Here is a 6,628-nt window from a genome sequence, read left to right on the forward strand (position 1 = left end):
GTTGAAAAATAGCTAAAAAAAATTGATGTATCTATTCCAATAAACCTTTTCATGAAATTGTGTTTTCTTTCTGTAAATGGTCTCAGAGAAACTTACTTTCTGGTCGGCCCTCGTAATTGCGCTTGAATGGCCGAAATTTGTATAAGCACTTGTTTTCACATTATTAATAAGGGGTCCACATCTGTGGAGTAACGGTTAACGCGTCTGGCCACGAAACCATGTGGCCCGGGTTTGATTCCCGGTTGGAGCAAGTTATCTGGCTGAGGTTTTTTCCGGGGTTTTCCCTCAACCCAATATGAGCAAATGCTGGATAAATATCGGTGCTGGACCCTGGACTCATTTCACCAGCATTATCACCTTCAACTCATCCAGATGCCAAATAACCTAAGATGTTGATAAAGCATCGCAAAATAACCTACTAAAAAAATTAACAAGGGTGAAGAAAAATAATAACTTTTTGATCTGCCCCCATGAGAATGTTTGCTTGTAAGCCTTTACTTGTACAGTGTTTATGTGACCCTAACAAATATATAAATGTAGGTGTTTAAATCACTTGGTTATTGCTAGAAAGTGCAAGCTGAGGGTTAACAATGAATATAGTTTTTATTTTATTTTATTTATTAATGGGGACATATGAATTTAAAGTGAAATTATAATGGCAAGCAGAGTAATTATTTCATGTCTCCAGATTAATTCTTGTAGACTACCAGTGCACTTTATTTGAACCAGGTACCCAGATTTGAAGCCGTTAGCTTTGGACTCACAGTATACAGAGTGTACGAAAAATGCCGTCCAATTGCAACGTGTAGGATAGAGTACATTATACTGATTAATTTAAGTATAGGAAGCAACATTCCACGGTCCATACTTTCGGAGATATCGCAAAGAATGTGTCGGTTAAATGGGGCACATTGCCAAAACTATTGAAATCAATTAAAGAGGTTAATAGTGATTTTTATTTCTGTGATACATACGGTAATACAATATGGACAACTGGGCTCCACATCAACAGATGCTCAAAATGCCCACCATCCATCTCAAGTAATCTCCTAACTCAACGCACAACACCCTAGGTTGTCCTGCGCACCTCATCTACTCTGAAAGTAGCAACGGCCACCACATGCATGTGAGCGATGCGATCTTCCTTGTCCACTAGGACCACTCTGTACATCAGCTCCTTGATGTGATCCCAAAGGAAGTAGTCCAGTGGATTCAGGTCTGGCGACCTCGGGGGCCAAGATAAGGCCCTCTGCGACCTATCCATCGTCTTGGATATTGCCTATTAAACTCCTGGCGGGACTCATTAGATAATGGGGAGGTACAACATTATGCTGAAACCACATGTTACATCATATCGCGTAAGAAATGTCTTCCAGGAGGACAGGCAAATTTTCCCTCAGAAACAGGGCATAGCTTCTGCTTTCAGATGTCCAAGTAGAAGGTATGGGCTTGTGAAGTTACAGACCATGAGCCCTGCCAACACGTTTTGTCCTCCAGCGAACTTGATATCCCCTTTTCCTCACAGCATGCGGGTTCTTGTGGGCCCACCTATGGCTGTTGTGGCCAATAAATTGGCTTTGTTGGGAACAAGCGTAATTGAGCATTAGAAATTAGGTTTCACTTTATTGACAAAACATGTACTGTACATCATATGTCATCATGAAATTAATATTTAATAGCATTATAATCCTGAAAAAGAGAAATAACAATACTAATACTGTTAGTCTATTCTTTAGATGCATCACCAATGATTCACTTTAAGTCCGTGTCTGTCAAGTCGTCTTATCATTTAGTTTTCAATTTGGTTTAAGCCTGGTACATTGTCATTCCAAGCTAGAACATGGAGTATGCTTTTAGATCTTCTGTGTTTTTCTAAAGCTGGGTTGCAGTTACCTAAAGTAGAAATTAATGGATTATTGCTGTTGTACGATTTTGTGTATGTACAGAATGCTTGATTAGAAACATAGCTATTCTCCTATTGTCCAGATTAAGAGGTCCTTGTGAATTAACCTAACAGGAGTTACTCTGGGAAGTTCAGTGATGAATTTTAGTAGGTACCGTATTTTGTTTTGAAATACGTACCTGTATCTTTTTAAGAACTGTAATTGCTACCTGTAGCCTATGTGTCCCCAAGCAGGACAAGCATTACCACATTATTACTGATACGATGTAAGAGTAATGGAACGGAGAAAAATTCTCTCCGGCGCCGGGATTTGAACCCGGATTTTCAGCTCTACGTGCTGATGCTTTATCCACTAAGCCACACCGGATACCACCCCGGCGTCGGACAGAATCGTCTCAGATTAAGTTCCAACTCTTGTGTTCCCTCTAGTGGCCGCCCTCTGCACTACGTCATAGATGTCTATGAATGTACGACCGAAGTCAACACATGTGCTGAGGTGCACTCATTATGAGTGACTAGTTGGCCGGGATCCAACGGAATCTGAGACGATTCTGTCCGACGCCAGGGTGGTATCCGGTGTGGCTTAGTGGATAAAGCATCAGCATGTAGAGCTGAAAACCCGGGTTCAAATCCCGGCGCCGGAGACAATTTTTCTCCGTTTCATTACTCTTACATCGTATGATGACGCAGAATATCTGCATGGAAATATCATATGTACTTCGGTACATTAAAATAATACATTATTACTGGCCTAATTTAAATTTTGTACAATGTTAGGACAGTAAATTACGAATGTTTAAGTTTCGACTTTTATTTGAAACTGGGTAAAGCTCCAGCATTCTAACATGGGCAAATCTCAGTTTGTGTCCTACATGTTCCGCGAATGTAAGCCATTATCTAGCGTTATTCCTGGATACTTAACTGAAGTTTTGCACTCGATTTGTGATCCATTTATAAATAAATTTGTCTGATTTATTCCTAGCTTATTATATTTGTACCTTCTACTAAATACAATTGTTTGGGTTTTAGATACGTTTAATTTAATTCTCCATTTTAGCAGCCAAGGTTCATTGTCATGCAAGTGACCTTAAAGACTGCTGATGGCAACAGCTGGCTTCCATGAAGCTTTAAGAAATGCTGAGTCATCTGCAAATAGAGACAGAATTACTATTATTAAAATTGGGATTAAAAGGCAGATCATTTATTTAGATATGGAATAACATCAGACCCAGAATGCTGCCCTGTAGCACCCCAGCGTTAATGTATTGCGACGTGGAGTGCACGTTCTGGAACATTCTGTCCCGTATGTAATTGTTTAAAAATTTCACTAGCAGGTCATTTACGTTATTATTAATTAATATATAGTATTTGTCAAGCCCGCATGACTATAGTGTCCCCGTTAAGGCTCTATAAATACTGGGTATAATCGTCTGCCATTTTGATTCTTTCATTGCAGTTCTCAGCAAGCAGGCGAAAGCGATCTTCACTGCACCGTTACACATTATCACGTCGTAGCTCTTATGATAGTCAATCAATCGCGCTGTTATTTTTAGGTTCCATAGATAAACGTACAATGAAAGTACAGAAAAAAATTCGAAAGCAATATCTTCTTCTTTTTTTTGGAAAGTGAGAAAAAAATATTAACTTCAAAGTGATCTGATCAAAATAAGCATTGACACCCTAAAACGTTGATAAGCAACAAACTTTTTTATTTTTCACTTTAGGTAGGGGTCAAAGAGAGAAAAATGTTTAGAGAGAATGAAAATTACTTTTAAAAGTGGCTGCTACTCAAAATATTTACTGCTTTCCGAGTTTCGGCGAATTAAACAAAGGAGTGCTTTCACCTGGTGGACTTCTGCAAACTAAACTTTTGTCTGTTAGAACTGCAGATTCTCACAGAAATCATCGCGCTGATTTAAAATTTGTTTTCACGATATTTCTATTGCTTAAGGCTTTCGAGTTAATCATGAGTATTGAAATTTAATTAAAATAATACATAAGTGAGCATTTAGTGCAGACCTGTTTTCAGAACAAGGGAGTAGTGGTAGTAGGAGGAAGAATAAAGTGTATAAGATTTGCTAATGTTATGGCGTTGTTAGCAGAAGAGGAGATGGTACTAAGGGATATGCTACAAGAGCTAAATGTGAGCAGTATGGAATGAAGATAAATGCCAACAAGACGAAAACCATGGTCATAGGAAGAAAAGCAAAGAAGGTAAACTTGCGAATTCTAAATGAGGCAATAGAGCAAGTGGACAGCTTCAAATTACTTGGGGTGTACTGTAAGCAGTAACATGAGCTGCTGCCACGAAGTCAAAAAGAGAATAGCAATGGCAAAGGAAGCTATTAATAGAAAAAGGAGCATCTTCTGCAGACCTCTTTCTGGAGAAAGAACTAAGGAAGAGACTAGTGAAGTGTGTGAAATGTAGTATTGTATGGGGCAGGAACATGGACATTACAACTAAGTGAAGAGAAGCGAATAGAAGCATTTGAAATGTGGATATGGAGAAGGATGGAGCATGTGAAGTGGACAGACAGGATAAGAAACGAAGTTGTGTTGGAAAGAGTGGATGAAGAAAGAATGATGTTGAAACTGATCAGAAAGAGGAAAATGAATTGGCTGGGTTACTGGTTGAGAAGAAACTGCCTTCTGAAGGATGCACTGGAAGGAATAGTGAACGGGAGAAGAGTTAGAGTTAAAATGAAGTGAGATAACTTTCACTGAGCCATCATTACATCATACAATGTAAAATGCAAAACCATTCGAACAAATGCATGAATATCCATTCATTTTTTATTCATAGTATTCTGTCCAAGGGCAGGTCCTTCACTGCAAACCCAGCATTCTCAAAGCTTTCCTATTTTTCGCCTTCTTCTTAGTCTCTGCATACGATTCATATATTGTCAGGGCCATATTTAGGCATGTGCAACATGTACAATTGCACAGGCAGGCAAAATTAGGGAATGGCAAAATACAGTTAGTAATAAAAAAGATATTAATATTTGTATTGATTTGATCATTACGAAACCCGTACAATCAGATTAGCTCTTACCAACTGAGCTACCCAGGAACTTCACCCGACACCGTCTCAATTTTTCCCTTTATGTCCACATAACTCGAGTGGGCTGACAAGATGCCAGAACCCCACATCATGAGCACACAAACTCTGTGACTTGAAATTGTAGCTTTCTGTTATGTACCTACAGTAACGTATACTGTATATTAGACAAATCTAGCTTTCAGGTAAAACTCCCTGTGAAGCAAACTTGAATAATTTCAAGGAAAAAATTACTCCGGGGCCGGGTATCGATCCCGGGACCTTTGGCTGAACGCACCAACGCTCTTATCAAGCTACCCGGAATTTCACTTGACACCGTCTCAATTTTTCCCTTTATGTCCACATAACTCGAGTGGGCTGACAAGATGCCAGAAACCCACATTGAGTGCACACAAACTCTGTGTGACTAGAAAGTGTGGCTTTCTGTTAACGTACCTACCTACAGTAACATATTATGCAAATTTAGCTTTCTGGTAAAGCTCCCTGTGAAGCAAACTTGACTAATTTCAAGGGAAAAATTGTTCCAGGGACAGGTATCGATCCCAGGAACTTAAATTGAAGTAAATAATTCCACAACTTAATGTTGGTAGTCTGCAAACGAATAGTGATGATGAAGTTTAGCTGAGGGAAGAGGGGCATAAAATAATTGACATACATCCTAAATATGGCCTGATTAATGTTGTCTATCATCTGATATCTTCTTCTGCCCTGAAATTTTCTCCCGTTCAACATTCCTTCCAGTACATCTTCCAGAAGACAGATTCTTCTTAGTCAGTGGCTTAGCCATGAACATGCATGGCTTATTAAAATTTTGACTGAGTGGGAAAAGAATTTTTTTTCTAAATTTCTTCTTTCTTTTACTCATTATGAAGACATAATTTGCTCGCTCAAACAGTATGATGAAATCACAATTCCATGAGAAAACTTAATGCTCTGCAAACCAATATCATTGAGTATGAAGATACTAATATTTAGAAAAAATGGTGACGTATTTATTCCAAAAAATGTTCATTTGCTATTGACAGTTAAATTGTCGACAAATTTTAATTTTCTACCTTCAGGCACGTCATCTAAAAGTTAGAAATAACGAATTATATTACTGCCCGAGTTTATACTGAGGAACGAGTTATAAAACTTTTAAAAGGAAAAGACAAGCTGGTTAAAAAAAAAAGTACAAAACACTCACATTCCTAGTGATAAAAATCAATTTTTTAAAAATGTGATAAACTATATTCCTATTAATCATTCAGGACTATTAAAATTCATTTATTCAGTGGGCAACAAGAAAGAGGGGCCATTGTGGCACTGAAGATGAATGAGGCACTGAAACCTAGCAACATTGTATCCTATACTTAGAGGTTAGCAAGCGATACTTGGGCATAGGTTAGAATCTTAATCAGGCAGAGTAGTAACTAGTTGGATAGTTTCTTGAACTCTGAAGTGAGTGTCAAGTAATTCCATGCTGACCATCAAACTCATTATCAATTCCATCAACACTAGGTAACGTAACAGTAGATAGATCATCAACAGGCTTAGGATCCGAGACAATTTAAGAATGAAGTGAAGTTACAGTGCAACAGTGCAACAGAGTACAGATGGAGTGAGGTGGCATGTTGAGTTTTGTTTACCTGTGTGTTAGTGTACAATCCGGTTCGTGATCAGAGGTA

At 38.4% G+C, this 6,628-nt stretch overlaps 1 non-coding gene across 1 annotated transcript; it reads left to right on the forward strand.

Moving 5' to 3' along the window:
• Window positions 1-2,475: 2,475 nt before the first annotated feature.
• Window positions 2,476-2,547, forward strand: TRNAY-GUA (transfer RNA tyrosine (anticodon GUA)). The gene has a single exon. It is a non-coding gene; the product is annotated as a tRNA-Tyr (tRNA).
• Window positions 2,548-6,628: the final 4,081 nt, after the last annotated feature.

The sequence above is a fragment of the Periplaneta americana genome, chromosome 10, assembly GCF_040183065.1.
Source record: "Periplaneta americana isolate PAMFEO1 chromosome 10, P.americana_PAMFEO1_priV1, whole genome shotgun sequence".
NCBI lineage: Eukaryota > Metazoa > Arthropoda > Insecta > Blattodea > Blattidae > Periplaneta > Periplaneta americana.